This window comes from Pinus tabuliformis, chromosome 7 (genome assembly GCF_031772625.1).
Source record: "Pinus tabuliformis cultivar Carrire ecotype Pingquan chromosome 7, CPIR1, whole genome shotgun sequence".
Taxonomy (NCBI): Eukaryota; Viridiplantae; Streptophyta; class Pinopsida; order Pinales; family Pinaceae; genus Pinus; species Pinus tabuliformis.
Window position 1 is genome coordinate 1,367,898,522 of NC_142293.1, and position 18,677 is coordinate 1,367,917,198.

The window sequence follows — 18,677 nt, forward strand, 5'->3', positions numbered from 1 at the left end:
TGGCCTGTTAATAAGGTACACTTGTAATTTTTTTCGCTTCCTGTCACAACAAGTCAAACTAGCTTTTTGATCAAATCATCATGTATAAACATATCACATCCAGTTAGCTCAAAATGAAACCATCATAAATCAAAATCATAGATCACATGTAATAATCATGAATCAGAATCACAAATCACATGCATAATAAAAATTGAAATAATTGTTGATACTTATCCTTCAATTAGTCCTTTGCTTCTGCCTTTATACTTGTCCTTTCTATACACACATCAGATCGGTTACCAAACTTGGAAAGCACCCAATACCTTCCATTTTCTTCAATAATGTACAGATACATACAATATAAATCACACACATACACCCACACAAAACGTACAACACCACTCAATACACGCACCTACACCCAGTGTACAGCACAACACATACACCTACACTTGGTGTACAACACTACACAATACATGCACCTATACCTAGTGTACAACACCACGCATATACGTACAAAGAGTACAACACAATGAATACACATGTCATGATACAATGACTACATAATACACATAACACAATACCATATGTGCACAACACAATATGTATGACGTGTACACAACAACACCTACACAACGTGTACACAACACCACATGCACGACATTAACATAGCACTACATGTACACAACACCACATGCACGACATGTACACATCACCACCCGTACACAACACCACATGTACATCATGTACACATGACCACATGCACATAGCACCAAATGTACAATCATGCACATAACACCATATGTACATAGCACCACATGTACAACATGCACACAACACCATATGTACATAGCACCACATATACAACATGTACATGGCACCATATGTACACAACACCATATGTACATAGCACCACATATACAACATGTTCATAGCACCACATATACAACATGTACATAGCACCATATGTGCACAACCCCAGATATCCAACTTATACCTAGCACCTTATGTTCACATAATCATATATGAAACATGTACACAACACCAGTACTGCACATCCATAGACCACACTGACTCTACTATCAACCTTGCCTCTAGTGTCTTTCCACTATCCATGCTTGTCCCAACATGTTGTAGATCGCACTACTTTCATTCCGCTGATGTATCCCTCAGCATTACATGTCCATAACATAAACATAGGCATAGTATAATCACATAATATAAATTCATATCCACATGACACTAACCTCATAGATCTCTTAGGGATACTCTTCCCACTTGATACTAGGAACCTCTTCATGACATTCACTTTCATAAGGAATCATTCCTCCACAAGAATGATCCCTGACAACCCTGTCAGATAACAACACACATGCATACACATATACATATATAGACATCAACATAATTATGATCACAACATAGTTACCAGATATCATAAGGTCAATGTTAAGATAACTTCCTTTATCCATGCACAACATGTACAACATTGATAACAATAGTTCCCAACTTAGCCAAGGCATCTGACACCTCAAATCCATTCACTTTATCTTTCTTGGTTACCTTCCTCATGACTATCATACCACCATCCATTTATCCCAATGGACCCAACCAATCCAACTGGATGTCATATTCTTACCTTCAGTTGCCCTTATACTTGCACCAAGCTTCATCTGAGTCTTCCATTACCTATTGAGTTTCATTCAACTCCCCTCAAGCTCCACTAACTTTCCTCTCTCCCAACCAATTCCCCAACACCCTCAAAACAAAGGCAATAACAATAAACAAGCAAGAATAAAACCATGAAAACCAATAGCAATATGACACCATAACCCAAGTGGCATGGCCATGCACCAGACGCAAATAAAATTGCAAATCAAGTGCAAAAAAATCACAAAGCACCGAAAGCAAAAAACTAGCAACACACACCATGACTCAATCCCCATGGGTTCCCAATTCTTCCAAGGGAAAGCTCAACCCAAGCCTCCTTTAATATTTCATGGTAGTCTCTTTTTCCATGCAATCCCCTGCATCATACTGCCATATACACACAACTGTCATTGCATAAATGAACATAATAGTATACCAGTTACCTTACCTTGTTGTGCCAATCACGCTACCTTGTAATTGAACGCATCCATGCTATCTCTCAAGGGACTTCAATTCCCTTGATGAATCTAGCTATAACTAGAAATCAATTGTTATACCTGTTTTTATAGGCAATTTTGTCACATTCGATCAGTGAGCCTCCCAAAGGGATCAATCAACGTCATATTCCCCCTTTTCATCATCATTGCACAAATCCATAAGCATGTATATTTCATTTCCCTAATTTTTTAACGGAAAGCACCTTGTTTCAGCCATTTTAAGGACCAACGCATCCTACATAACTCAGAAACTATGTTGTTGTGCACCCTCTCCTTCTCTCAGGGCGTTATGTAGTCCACCCTGCATAACTGTGGGGGTGTGTTGATTCTAGAAATTTGAGAAAATAAAATAAAAAATTTCGAAGCTTCCTCTTCCAAAAGCTTTCAAAGGTTGTTTCAACCATTTAACTTGGATAGAAAATTGAATCCTATATGATTCCACCTTGTAGAAATCACCATCTTATTCCTTGAGCTCATCCTCCCATCACTTTTGGATCTCAAACCTAGATTGGTAAATGGATAAGAATTCATGAACTACCTCTCCGTCCTATATATTTACCTCATTCTACAAGTATCGGGGTTGGCTTTTGGAGAGTGATTTTTCCCTTATGTTGTTGTAGTGAGTGGTCATGATCTCATGCATTTAGGGTGATTGGAGGTGCATATTGTGAAAAGGAAAGGACAATTCAACAACTTGGAGGAGCTATTCTACAAGATCAACTGCAAATTATGGTTGTAATATCCTTCCATTTATATTAATGCAAAGAATTCATTTTTTTCCTATATGTGATGTTTTTATTTCATATATTTCAATACCAAGTTGATCTATTGAATGAAGTATTTAGATGATACCGCATAGATCTCGTAGTTTGTTCGCTTGTGTTATCTAATTGTGTAGGTTCTAATTTTGGCATTCAGAGCTAGAAGTGGAGATTCCAAGCTAAAGGAGTAAAGTGTGCGAAGGATTATAGGTACGCCTCACTCCGTCATCTATTTACTTTAAGGAAAAGCATTATGTTCCTTGTCTCTCTGTTGTTGTAGGTTAGCCATCGACCTTTGGGAGATACTTTTGTCTGTAATCGTAAATCCCATATAAAAAATGGCGACCATACTCAGGAATGTTCCCTTGGTGGTTTCCTTTTCCATTATGCTTGTCTTACCTCTTCTTCAAACCTTCATAGTCTCACTTAGTCTTGATCAAACCTGGGAAGACCTTTCATTGATATTTACTTGCATTTTTTGTGTCGTAACTTGTATTTCCTTGATCACCACATCCTATGATCTAGAGATGGTGTCTTGCACTACACCTTAGACTTCTCTACACCTACGTTGTAGTGCACCCTGGCCCTTTCAACACCTGCTATGGTCCCAGTTTGATGCAAAAAAAAAATTATTTTTGTGATTTTCTCTCTGATTAACTTTGTTCCAGTTAGTCCTCCTTATGTCCTTGAGTGTGTCTTGGTCTCTCATAAGCCTCCATTTGGTTTTCCTTTGTTTTCGAGTTCCTTTGATAATAATTTGAATATATTTTCCTTTGTTCTTTTCATTAGTTCATTAGCAAACTAAATTGTTTAGTCATTGAGTGCTTGAAATAATTGGTGTGTTAGTAATCATTCTGAATAGTTTTCTTTTATCAATGATTAGACAAAGCTCTTAGTTTTCATCTGAAAATTAAGTGGAATTCAAAAGATAAATTCTTATGCATCATGCATTGCATATAGGGCTTTTATTTTGATTGGAAAAGTGAAGTTGTAGAGATCGATTGTGCATCACTTATTTTTTGCATTTGTTAATTGATTTCTTCTTCCCCTACTTAGTTAGGACTTTCATTGTTAAAAGGAATATGAAAAGAGTCATTTTCATCATATTAGTTGCATCATAGGTGTATTTAAGTGATATTTAGTTTTGAGCCTTGAAACTGATACCTAATTCAAGATCAACTCTAAAATTCATCTCAATTAATCTAAGGAGCATTTGTAACATTAACAACACATATAGAGGTCTAGGCTAGAGACGTGTTTCAGCATCGTTAAATGTAGGAGTTGTCGTTGTTTTCTAGCTTTTCATCCCGAGGGTGAAATCTCGTTCCATGTACGTAAGTGTATAGGATCATTCTCCACGTACCTTCAGGTATATCAGATGGTGCTCCACGCATGATAAGTATATGGGAATTCTCTCATCGAATTGTTACGCATTAGACAGCACTACTACGGGCTGCACTCCCATGTACCGCCAAGTGTATTTTGGGGATTCCCTATAGGCTTCTATCCATCCATAGGTAACTGAGTCTGACACCTTGTATACTATGATACACCAAACACAACATTTAGGGAGATTGGTTGTCGTACGTTAAGTCCTTGGTTCACCAAGGTGTATATTGCAATTCACAGTTGCTTGGTAAACCATTTTTCCTAGTTACCCCTCATTGTTTTTGTTTCTGTCTTTAATTTCTAAAACCAATTAATTGATTGTGGAACAACATCCTCCATGTGGAACAAATCCTTAGAGTATCTTAGGTTGAAACTAATGGCAATAGTTCCAGAGTCTATCAACGAAGGAAACCCCTCTGATGGGAATCCTGGTCCTTTTCCTTCTTTTAGAAATATTAGTGCTTCTTATATGGAAATGTTTTCCCTTCCCAGGTCTACCATTGGTTTTCCAGTTTGGTTATTTTCGACCCTTATGGTTCTGAATGTAAAAATTACTTCTCAACCGATTTCTCCTCCATCTAAACAACATCAACCTCATGTTGATCCTAAAGTTGACCTTTTGCCTTCTTCATATATTCAGTCTTCTTCCTCTTCTTCCTCTTCGTCTGGTGAAAGCCTCAATGTTAGTAACTAGGTGGATAAGATGAAGAATAAAAATAAGCAGGGGGAAACCAAGAAGTCGTTGCTACGGATGCAACTAGTATGGAGAAACCTTCCAATTAGCCCCATAAAGTTAAATTCCCTTGCATGTTATGTAAGGGTGACCACCTTCTTAGATATTTTCCTGGTATTCCCAAGGTATTATAAGCATGGTCCACAGGCTCAGATCGGCCTTTGTCGTCCATGAGTTAATGAGAAAAAGGGTAAAGTAAAATTTCCATGTAATTTGTGTGAAGGGAATCATCCTATTAACCTTTTTCCTTATATGGATGAAGCCTCAAAAGTGTTGAAAAACCTTATAGCTTATCAGCCACGACTTCCAGCTGGTTACCAAAATATTTCTCCCAATCCTCCACTAGTTGATGAAGTGATTGATCAAAATCTGAATCCAATCAATCCTGCTCTCTCTGAACGTGAATCCCATGAGTTTGTTCCTGACCAACCATTGGTTGAGAAAATGGTTGACTCGATTCCACCTTCAGTTGATCGTACCTTTCCCATAGAGAGTGAACTTCATACTACTTAGGTTCTTCTTGTTTCTTCATATTCCAATGAACTAAGGGGAAGTCCTCTTGTTCCAATGGAATGGGGAGGAAATCATCCCATTCCCACAACACAAGGGGGTAGTTCTCTCATTCCCACAACACCCCCTCCAAGTAGCATGCTCACTTCCTTTAATTGGGATCGACTGACAGGATATCGTCTTCCTCCTTATGTACCCTTTCATATCAGAGTATAGGTTTATAATGTGGTCGTACCTAACACAATTATAGATGAAGGGGCATATGTTGGTATTTTGTCCTCAACTATTTGGTAAGATTTAGTTTCTCTATAGCTTGTGCCCATTACCCAAAATTTGTTGCCTTTTAACAGAGGATCCGGTCAACCATTATGGATCCTTCCTAAGTTTCCTATCACTTTGGAAGGAAAGACTATCTATATTGATGTGATGTTAGTCCAAGGCCCTTTGTATTTTAATTTACTCCTTGGGCATGACTATGTTTATGTCATGGGAGCTCTTGTCTCTTCACTCTTCTGTGTGACGTGTTTCCCACATGAAGGAAGAATCATGACTATTGACCAGCTTTCGTTTTTTGGTCCTAATTTGACTCACCATCAACCATCTTCCCTAAATGGTACTCATATGGAAGTGGTACCTCCCCTACCACAGATTAATTATGTGGCAACTTGTTCCATGCTCGTGTCTACTGATGATCTAGTAGGTGATGCAGTGCATCATTTATTGGGGGAATTGGAATCTGATCTTTCCATTGGATCCTTTGATATAGATCCCTTCCAGATCGTTGTTCTCCTATCTGATGAGAACCTCTTGGAAGCCATGTTCTCTTTGAGGCCTTGATATGATTTCGGAGCAGAGTTCCTTTTCTTGCGTCAAGCTCCTTAAAAAATGAAACAATGTCCTCGGAGCAGAGTTCCTTTTCTTACGTCAAGCTCCTTAAAAAATGAAACAAGGTCCTCAAAGCAGAGTTCCTTTTCTTGTGTAAAGCTCCTTAAAAAATGAAACAAGGTCCTTAGAATAGAGTTCATTTTCTTGCATCAAGCTCCATAAAAAATGAAACGAGGTCCTCAAAGTAGAGTTCCTTTTCTTGTGTCAAGCTCCTTAAAAAATGAAACAAGGTCCTTAGAGCACAGTTCCTTTTCTTGTGTCAAGCTCCTTAAAAGATGAAGCAAGGTCCTCGGAGTAGAGTTCCTTTTCTTGTGTCAAGCTCCTTACAAAATGAAACAAGGTTCCCGGAGCAGAGTTCCTTTTCTCGTATCAAGCTCATTAAAAAATGAAACAAGCTCTTATGAGGATAGTTCTTTATCTATGTCAACCTTATTAAAAAATGAAATAGGTTCCTATGAGCATAGTTATTTTCACGTGTCAAGCTCGTTAAAAAATGAAACCAATCCCCTTCCAATTCGAGTCGTTGATTAGATCTCGTAAATTCCTAGTCGATTCTTTCACTTGATCTCGTAAATGGACCCTCATTCCATCCATTTGTTAGTAACCGGTAGTCTACTTAGGTGAAATAAATGAAGTTTGGGGGGCATGTACCTCTAATTGAATCATTATGTTGGGGGCATGCAAACTTATTTCAAGCATAGTTTTTCCTCTGTCTGAAGCTGGTGTAAAAATGAAACCAATTTCAAGCATAGTTTCCCATGTTTCAAGCTTGTGTAAAAATGGAACCACTTTCAAGCATAGTTTCCCATGTTTCAAGCTTCTGTAAAAATGAAACCATTCCCATTTTATCCCTCATGATTTCCATTTTTATCAACCTATTTTTCTAGATGAGCTTTGGTTTTCTCATTCCATCTCTGCCATCTACTTAGTCGATCATACGCTTTCACTTGGTTGTTTTACCCTTTCCTAAGGAACCGCTACGGTGAGTGGTCTTATTAGCCATCCTCTTAACCTCTACATGTTTTGAGTAGTTACATCATGACCGGAACCAATTGATACCATTTATACCACTCATTCCTCTAGCAAGAGTCCTCTTTTAGCTCTTTTCAGACTCCATAAATATGAAAATATTGTCGAGCACTTGTCTTTTCAAGCTCGTAAAAGTAAATGAAAAGACGTCTACTCAGTATAAGTTTAACCCTTTTCCAGACTGAGATAGACTAGCTATGAAAAAGGAATACCTTAGTCGAACATGGCTAAGAGGTTCTCTTGGTTATTGTTTTCTACATTTTTGAACCTATGGGACTACCTATGAAAAGGGACATCTAGAGTTTTCTTTTTTGCCTCTTTTCAAACTCTCTAAACATGAAAAAGAAGTCAAGTTTTACCTTCAATGGACTTGTAAAAACATCAAATAATGATGGAGTCGCCAATCATGACGAGGTCGAACCGCTCCTTCTCAGGGTTCGTTCAATATACTCGGAGGGATTCATCCAAAGAATGAACTTACAAATGGAGCATATGTTATCCTCTTTAAGCTTGTTAAAAAATAAAGAGGTACTGACCAGTGTGGTTAGGAAAATTTGGAAAACAAGGGATTCCATTTTTCTAATGGCAGTGAGTCACTCTTGAACACGACACTCTTCCACTTCATCTCTGTGGCTGATGGGTTGGGTAATCTGCTTGTCTTTTGGTTTTGGGTCAATGTTACCAACTCCATTCAGTGTCACTAATGTGTTCAAGAGAAGTCATTCAGTTGATCTTTGCTACAATACTCTTAAGCCTTCATTTCATGTCTGCCTTTCCTTATCCAGTTCCATGTCAGCACCATTCTAACCATTCTAGATCAATCATGATAAATGTTTTGTGTCGTTGATGGGGGATACATCAAGACCCTCCTAGACGGGCCGCTTCCTATCGACATCATCACATCATCTAGGAAGTTTACTTAGAAACACACCTTTGGTACCTTGGTGCTTACACGCATCAATGGCAAGTTTCCTCGCTCTCCTCGAGTTTTACATCAATGGCCTTCGAATGAAATATTTTTTGTGGTGTTCGACATCAACTCATTTATTCACACCATATGGATTATACTATAGTACCTTGAGGACCATTCACATCATCGATGGTTTCTCTCATGTATGTTAACGGCTTACATCATTGGTCAGTAATCAGATGGTGTCTACCATGTTCGACTCTAGTTCATTGATTCACATGGTTAGGCTCATACATTGGTTGGTTATGTGAATGAGATAGAAGACCCTGGATCTAGTTTCATTCATTCGAGTGTGATTTAAAGAGTTATACAAACATCACAATGTATTATGGTAATGATCATATAGATATTCATCCAGTCATGGGTCCATGAGTTGCACCTATGGATGCATCTTTTGATCATTATACATGTTATGTTAGCTTATGAGCTGAGTATGGGTATGCCTCCCTCAACATACAAAGATGTCATGTTGTAAACTTATTGTAATAGACGAAGCTCGTCAGTTGTCCTTGATCCCTACTTATCACAAGGTAAAGCACTTCATTCATTAGTCATCATCTCTAACTTTGGGCTTTAGGGGGGCATTCTACTATAGGCCATTTTGTCACATCCGATTAGTGAGCCTCCTAATGGGATCAATCAACATCCTATTCCCCATTTTCATCATCATTGCAAAAATCCCTAAGCATGTACCTTTCATTTCCCTAATTTTTTGCTTGAAAGCACCTTGTTTCAGCCATTTTAAGGACCAGTGCACCCTGCATAACCATGGGGGTGTTTTTATTCTAGAAATTTGGAAAAATAAAAGAAAAATTTCCGAAGATTCCTCTTCCATAAGCTTCCAAAAGTTGTTTCAACCATTTACCTGGATAAAAATTCGAATCCTATATGATTCCACCTTGGATAAATGACCATCTTATCCCTTGAGCTCATCCTCCCATCACTTTTGGATCTCAAGCCTAGATTTATAAATGGATAAGAATTCATGAACTACCTCTCCTTCGTATGTATTTAACTCATCCCACAAGCGCCTGGTTAGTTTTTTGGGGTTGGATTTTGGAGAGTGATTATGCCCTTATGTTGTTGTAGTGAGTGGTCATCATCTCATGCATTTAGGGTGATTGGAGGTGCATATTGTGATAAAAAAAAGGACAAATCAATAACTTGGAGGATCTCTTCTACAAGATCGACTTCTACTTATGGTTGTAATATCCTTCCATTTATATTAATGCAAAGAATTCATTGTTTTCCTATATGTGATGTTGTTATTTCATATATTTCAATACCAAGTTGATCTATTGAATGAATTATTTAGATGATATTGCATAGATCTCTTAGTTTCTCGGCTTGTGTTGTCTCACTGTGCGGGTTCTAATTTTGGCATTTAGAGTTGGAATTGGAGCTTCCAAGCTAAATAAGGAGCAAAGTGTGCGAAGGATTCCAGGTAGGCCTAACTTCGTCATTTATTTACTTTAAGGAAAAGCATTGTGTTTCTTTTCTCTTCGTTGTTCTAGGTTAGCCACCGACCTAGGGGAGATACCTTTGTCCGCAATCATAAATCCCATATAACACATGTCGAATACATGCTCATGACGATAGCACATATCCACATAATGCCAGACAAAATCAAGGTTAAGAAGACTTCCTGTATTCATGCAAAAAACTCATTCGTTTGGAATTGTGGTTTCTAAACATAGCCAAAGGAATTATTATCCAATTCCTTTCTTTTACCTCTCCCTTGCTACAATTGAGTTTTATTATGCGCTATCACATCACCCAATTATTAGTTATATAAACAAATCATTTGTTACCTTGTCATGCTAATACGAAGCATGTTTCCCTGTAACTATTCACACATGTTAGTCACAAGTTCCAAAGATCAAGACAACATGTCTATTAATTTGAAATCATAATCAACTCATAGTCATTAATCATAATACTACAACTAGCACTCACTTACACTCAAGTACATATCAGTTGTCTCAACACATATTGAGTTAGTACAACCATCTTAAAACAAGATCATTCCTTCATGTAATCTTATAGACACATACTCATATCATGTAATTAATCAAACATTCATACAACCTATAAACATACCATGTTAGATAGACCAAATAGATGACATAATAAAACTCATATGTCAATGTATCTTAGGGGAGGCTATCACATCTGCACAAGTTAGTCCAGATTAGTATGACACAATATCACAAGTATATTGGCTCAAACCTGAGTATCATAGCCATAACCATTTTCACAGGCCAATCAAGATTAGCATGATACATAATAACATCAAGATCTTAAATGCAATAACCATAATCATCATGGGTATGACCACAATACATATAACAACAAGTTACTATCATTGATGACTATCTGACGAATGTGCATATGATCACACTGATCAACTAGTATTTATCATGCATGTAACCATAACAACAATAGAATGATAGGCTTGTACATAACAATGATGTTTATAACAACCATTACCAACATACCTTCATGCCAAACTTACAAACATGTGTGACGATTTGTTCCTACACTGAGGTCTCATGCTACAACCTCGCTCTAATAATATGTTTCTCCTACTGTGTCTTAGCCAACATATCATCAGCATGATGACACAAACTGCAACAATGACTATCAGCATGCATAAAAATCACATATACAACTAACATGCATGCATGACAAACACATTCCGCCCATCCAATCCAAGTGTTGAACCTGGGAGCTTTGATACCATTCTGTAACACCCTCCTCCCACACTTACCCAAGCTTACCGGTCCACCGGGTAAATATGTGATGAAGAGTTACTATGATATGACTCAAATTCCTAGGTATAGTTAAGGAAGTGGAATCAACAAAATGAAATCAAATTGACTTCCCTTAGGTGCTACAAGACCCCCAAGAGTTAAACCACCCTTCCAGGTACCCAAACCCTGAGTTAACTTTCTTTTTGGTTGATCTGGAATCCTAGACGCTGGCATAACACTGCTTGAATTTGATTGTAACCCTCTAGTCACATGCAAGTGACTGCAAGGGAGTGACTGCAGTATTTTTTACCTAGTTCTATGCCAGCGACTGCAAGATCTAAACCACCTTTTCAATGCTAGGACCCAGACCTGTGCCCAAAACTTAATGATACACTCAGAAATGATAAATAACACAGAGACAAAGCCTTTAAATTAGAACTTCACCAAGGACTTAACCTAACCCATCCTAACCATGACATACATTTTGTCAAACACATCATGAACATGTAATCTATAGGTCATAATTACACATTTTAACATAGGGGTCTCATATTTACCTAAGAATTGTCAAGAAGGTCTAATGCCCTCTCACAATAGCTGCATTATCATCTATTAGGTAATACATTCATTCAAATTTCATTTAATAACCAAAACATGATGAGAGCCATAACTCAAGTCTGTCTTAAAACCATGCTTATAACCAGCATATAACCAGAATCATAACAATGATAAAACATCCATCAACCCACATGATAACAAATACATTTACTCATGAAATACAAGGGAAAAAGATCTCTTATTAACATATGCAAAATCCAACCAAGTCAGGGACTTCCACGTACCACCCGACCATAGATTGGGTTGAATCAAATATCCCTTTCATCTAATCACCCCTACACCATATTCCAAGCATGAATGTGGGATCTCATGTAATAAACCAATCAAAACCAAACTAGAGCTTCCATAGGAAAAATCACCTCAACCCTCAACCATTGGTTCCACCTCATAGTTGGACATCACCAACCATCATCAGATCGGTCTCTACCCAAGTTGTCCAAGGCTCCAGAGTGTTTGTTCCAACCAGGCTCCAAGACTAGTAACTCAATCCATAGTTTTTGCAGTGCTCCAAAGAATTTTTCCAACCAATGCTTCAAGACTAGTAACTCAACCAACCAAAGGGCTCCATAGTGTTTGTGCAACCAAGGCTTCCAAAACTAGCAACTCAACCAAGTTGTTCCACAGCTTCCAGAGCATTTGTCCAACCAAGACTCTAGGAACTAGTAACTCAACCCATAGCCATAAGGAACATGACCACCAATCAGAAAACGAAATGGGAAAACCAACAACACCATGGCTATCCAGGAAATGGAAAGGCTAGGAAAAACCATTTTCAATCCAGGAAATCCTCCATGCCAATGATAGCTCATAACCAAGAAACCACATGCATGTACCATGCATGCCCAAACTAGCAAGGAAACCATACATGCATCTCGATGCCTGCAAATAAATCCAGTCGTAGTTGTTGATCCCGATGTCCCCTTGCACTTTCCTACTTTCCTTTTCCTTATTTCTCCAAATCCAAAGTATGCCAAAATCCTCCAAGAGTTCTCCAAGAAACTCTAAGTGTGCAAGAGTATGAGAGAGAATAGATGAGGGCTCCAAGCTAAAACTGAAAAAGGGTCTGTGAACTGATCCTCATAAGACTTTTTATTAATGAGGCCTCTATTTTCTTCAATTCCTTTTATTTTCCTTCAATTTCCTCCTTGCATACAAATATGTGACATTTCACCTTCCTTTTCTCCTATTTTCCATTATTTTCATAGATAAATGCAAATTAATGCCTCTTTTCCTTTACCAATGCCTTTGTTAATTTCCATAGCCATTAATAAACCAAACTTGACACCCACTAGGATATTTTCCCACCATTCAACCTAGAATACGTATCCCATGACCTTGGTCTTATTTTTCCCTTTTTAACTTTATTACATGTATTTTGAACCAGGGTTGTTACATTGGTATTTTCATGCATGATGTTGATATATTGTTATGATTATGATTATATAGGTATTGTGCTCATCTGGTTGATCTTGTAGATGAGATATCCTCCCCTAAACTATACTGAGGTATGTTGGTTATGTTTATGTTTGGTTATCTAACATGATATACTTGTAGGAATAAGAAGATCAAATATGACTAGCAAAATGGTGGATTATAGTTCATGAGACTCTTCTATATATCATATGAGCAGCATGGTGATGGATACTCTCCTAACATAATAGAAACTTTTATAAGTTTGAAGGAAGAAATAAGAAGTTGAAAAGCAGATAATGACAAAATCATTTAGTCACAAGAGAGACTTGACAAGGCACAGGAGAAGCAAGCAGAGGTCAATGCAATTATCCTTCAGAGTTTGTCTGACTTTCAGAGACATGGAAAACCATAGATTAGTCATGGATAAGAGGACAAGACTAATGGAGCATATGGTAGAAAATATCATGGTGGGCATATGTTAGACAGGGCTGATAGAAGAGGCAGTGGATATGGGCTTTATTCTAGTTCTGGTTTAGACAAGCACCATGATCACCATCGCTATCATCCTTACAGGAGGAGTTACAGGGGATACTTGTCAGATCAGTTCAAGGAAGCAAAGCCACCTACATTTGATGGAGAGATGAAGAAGCAAGTGGATGCAAATGCATGGTTTCTTGGAATGAAGAAATTATTTGAGCTACATTACTACACAGAAAACATGAAGGATACGATAGTTATTTTCAGCCTCAAAGAGAAAGCGGACATCTAGTGAGAAGATGTGAAGTGGGTCAGAGACATCAGGACGAAGGATTTGAGTCAGCATGAATTCAAGAGACTTTTGAGGAAGAATTACTTGTAAGATATGTACTATGGCAATAAAGCTGAGTTCTATGAGCTAAAGATGGGATCAATGACATATGAAGAATACACAATTAGGTTACTGGAGTTATTGAGGTATGTAATGTATCTTAAGGATGAGAAAACCAAAGTTCATAGATTTTTCAATGGATTACCATTAGCAGTTAAGGATCGAATTGACTATGATGAGCCTCGGTCACTGAAAAAAGTCATTGGGATGTTGAAATATTGTTATGAGGAATTGAACCATAAGATAGAGTCTCAACAAGGTTGGAAAGGGAAAGACAAGACTAAAGGAAAATGGCCACCGAAGTGAACAATACCTCAAGATGTAGGTGAGAAAGATAATTTTGTTACTTACAAGAATTTTAATGCAGTTGAGAAGGGACATGGGTCGTAGCCTGGAGAGCAGCAGAATAGAGGCAGTGGTGGGGGTTAGTTGTAGTGTTGGATATGTGGAAAGGAGCATCTCAAGAAGGATTTTTTGTCATATCAGGTAGGCCTTAGATATACAGTGCACAGGAAGCACAGATAATTGGGGATGTTGGACAAAGTATTCCTTGCATCTATGCAGCATTGGATAATAGGCAGGTGGGTCACCGCACATCTATTATCGATATGGATAGTAAGCTTTGTGATCAAGTTGTTTCTATTTTGATTGACCATGTATCTAATCATGGTTATGTTAACCCTGACCTGGTGCATAAGTGTGGTTTGAGAAAATAAGTTCTTGCAAATTCTTGGTTAGTGCAGTTGGCTACAGGTACTAAGAAGATAGTTCATCATTGGGTAAGAGCTTGTGCATTTGAGTTGAATGGTATGCCTACATTAGCGCATCTGAATGTACTTCCATTGGGATCATACAATATGATTCTGGGTATGGATTGGTTGTACCTTCACAGGACCAAAGTAGATTGCTATGACAAGGCTATTGAGTGTTTGGATGACAATGGAGAACAAAGAATCTTGCAGGGTAAGAATAAGGCTACATCCGTTAGAATGGTTACAGCTATGCAGGAAAAGCACAGTCGCAAGAAAGGGTGTGTGTTATTTGCAATTCATATTTCCAATGATAAAGGTAAAGATGTTGAGGATGCGAAATTCTTGAAGAGGTACCCAATCTTGCAACAGTTTCAGGATGTATTCCCAGCAGAGATTTCAGAGTTGTAGCCTCACAGGGAAGTGGAATTTTCTATTGGGTTGGTACCAGGAGCAGCACTAGCATCAAAGGAACCATATAGGATGAGCACTACAGACCTAGCGGAATTGAAGTTGCAGTTGAAGGAAATGCTTGACAAGGGATGCATTAGTCCAAGTGTGTCACCTTTGGGTGCACCTATATTGTTTATGAAGAAGAAGGATGGTACTCTTCGATTGTGCATTAATTACAGGCATTTGAACATGGTAACCATCAAGAATAGGTCTCTATTGCCGATTAATGGTGACTTGTTTGATCAATTGAAGGGAGCATGAGTGTTCTCAAATATTGATTTGAGATCAGTATATCATCAAGTATGCATCAAAGAAGACGACATCTACATGAATATTGATTCTGGACCAGGTATGGGCATTATGATTTTTTTGTAGTTCCTTTTGGTTTGACTAATGCTCCAACTACTTTCATGTTCTTGATGAATAATGTGTTGCATCCTTATCTGGACAATTTTGTTATTGTATTCATTGATGATATATTGATGTATTCTAAGAATGAGGAAGAGCATGCTAAACACTTAACAAGGGTATTAAGATTTCTAAGAGAGCATCAGTGGTATGCCAAGCTTAGCAAATGCAGTTATTTCAAACAGATGTACATTACTTGGGGCATGTGATTTCCAAGCAAGGCATAGCATTAGCTCTAGAAAAGATCAGACCTATCATGGAATGGGAAGATCCTAGGAATGTGGATGAGGTCAGATCATTCATGGGGTTAGCAAGTTACTATACAAGGTTCATAAATAGATTCTCACAGATTTCCTATCCTATTACATCATTGCAGAGGAAAGGAAATAAATTTGAATGGACAGAGGAATGTGAAACAAGTTTTGAGCAGTTGAAGTAGTTGTTGACAAATGCTCTAGTTCTTAAGTTTGCAAACCCATATAAAGAGTATGTGGTGTGTACAGATGCTTACAAGAAATAACTTGGTGGAGTCCTGATGCAGGAGGGATAGGTGGTATGCTACGAGTCAAGGAAACTCAATGAGCATGAGTATAACTATGTGACGCATGATCTTGAGTTTCCAGCGATCATCCATGCATTGAATATGTGGAGGCACTATCTTCTTGGCAAGAGATTTGTATTGATTAGTGATCACAGTAGGTTGAGATATTTATTTGACCAACCAAATTTGAATGCCATGCAAGCTAGATTTTTTGCCACAATCAATGAGTTTGACTTCGAGATCAGGTACATCAAGGGTAAGGAGAACACGGTTGTAGATGCTCTTAGCATAAGAGTGCAGATAAATCACATGGAAATTATTAGGTCATATGGGACATATTTATAGGATCGTATCTTACATGCAGGAAAACAAGATGACAAGTATAGGGAACTTAGGCACAGGTTATAGAAGCAAGGTACAAGTGATTAGGAAGTGGAATATCATCTCACAACAAATGGTTTGGTCATATTTAGGGACAAGATCTATGCATTGGACAACAGTGAACTCAAGATTCTTATATTGTGTGAATTCCATGTTAAGTCATATTCAAGTCACCCGGGATATCATAAGACATTAACAACGGTGTAGAAGTTTTACCACTAACCAAATCTGCAGAAAGAGGTAGTTGAGTTTGTGGTGAGATGTTTGGATTTTCAACAGGTAAAAGAAGAGTGCAAGAATCCATGTGGTTTACTACAACCATTTCCGATTCTAGAGTGGAAATGGGAGGTCATTTCCATGGATTTCATTACAGGTCTTCAAAAGACATCTAGAAAACATGAGTCCATCATGGTTGTAGTTGCCAGGTTCACCAAGGTAGTACACTTCATTCCAGTGAGGTCTACTTATTCAGCTAGTGATGTAGCACAAGTCTTAATCAGGGAGATAGTGAGGTTGCATGGTGTTCCGAAGAATATTGTGCCAAACTAAGATGCTAAGTTCACTTCCAGGTTTTGTAAGGAGTTATTTGCAAGTTTAGGTATAGATTTTCCTTTCAATACAACTTATCATCCACAGACAGATGGACAGACAAAGAGGATCAACAGGATTCTGGAGGACATGTTGAGAATCTATGTTATGTATTAGCAGTGGAAGTGGGAAGAGGATCTTCCAATGGTTGAGTTTTCTTACAACAATGGGTATCAAGAGTCACTTAGGATGAGTCCATTTGAGGCACTCTATGGGTTGAGTTGTAATGCGCCCATCAGCTAAAGTGATCTAGTGAACGAGGTATTTATAGGACCAAACATGTTGGCAGAGATGGAACAGGAAATGCAGGTTATAAAGAAGAATCTAAAGGCAACACAAAATATACAAAAGATTTATGCAAACCAGCACAAGGTATTTAAGGAGTTTTAGGTTGGGGAACATGTGTACTTGTGCATGAAGCCCAAGAAGAGCTCCTTGAGGATTGGTTCATGTGCGAAGCTGGCACCTCGATATTGCGAGCCTTTCGAGATCCTTGAGAGGATTAGACCAATGGCCTACAGACTTGCACAACCTTCGACAGTGAAATTCAATGATGTTTTCCATGTTTCATTGCTTAAAAGATATGTAAAGGATGTTGATCATGTGATTGATTAGTCTGTATTGTAGGTGGATCCAGAAGGAGAATTCCAGCCGAAATCTCAATGCATTTTGCAACAGAAACAACTCATGCTCCAGAATTGAGCAATCGAGCAAGTTAAAGTGCAGTGGAAGCACTTTGGGCCAGATGAAGCTACATGGGAGATGGTTGATCAGACATGGGCTATGTATCCTTCATTATTTTTCGGTGAAGGAAAATGATTTTTTGGTATGTGTACATATTTATCTATGGTTGATATTGTAAATATCGTGATGAGCTGTGTTATAAAGCTCCAATAAGTGATATGGTTGTCATGTTGGTTTCTTTTTAGCGGGTTGATATTGTAAATACTACATCGAGCTCAGTTATAAAGCTCCATGGGCAGTATGTTTTGGTATTCAATGGTCTTACTAGTTGTAGGTGTCCTAGAACACCGAGGATAGTCTTCCCCTAAAGGGGAGGGGTTTGTAACAACCCCGGGTTAAAAGTTCATGTAATAAAGTTAATAAAGGAAAAATAAGACCAAGGTCATGGGACATGTATTCCAAGTTGAATGTTGGGAGAAACATCCTAATGGGTGTTCATTTGGTTTATTATGGCTAAAGAGACTAGAAAAGGCAATGGCAAAGGCTTTGAAAAGGAAAAGTGGCATAAACTAGGATTTTATTTATGAAATAAAGGAAAATAGGAGAAAAGGAATGTGAAAGGTCAATGGTTGCATGTGAGGTGGAAATTGAAGGAAAATTGAATAAAATAGAGGCCTCAATAATAAAAAGTCTTATAAGGATTAGTTCAAAGCTTTACGCTGGTTAGATTTTGTCAATTTAGTTTTTGAGCTCTCTTTATATTCTCTCTCTCTCATACTGTTGCACATTTAGAGCATTCTTGGAGCAATCTAGCA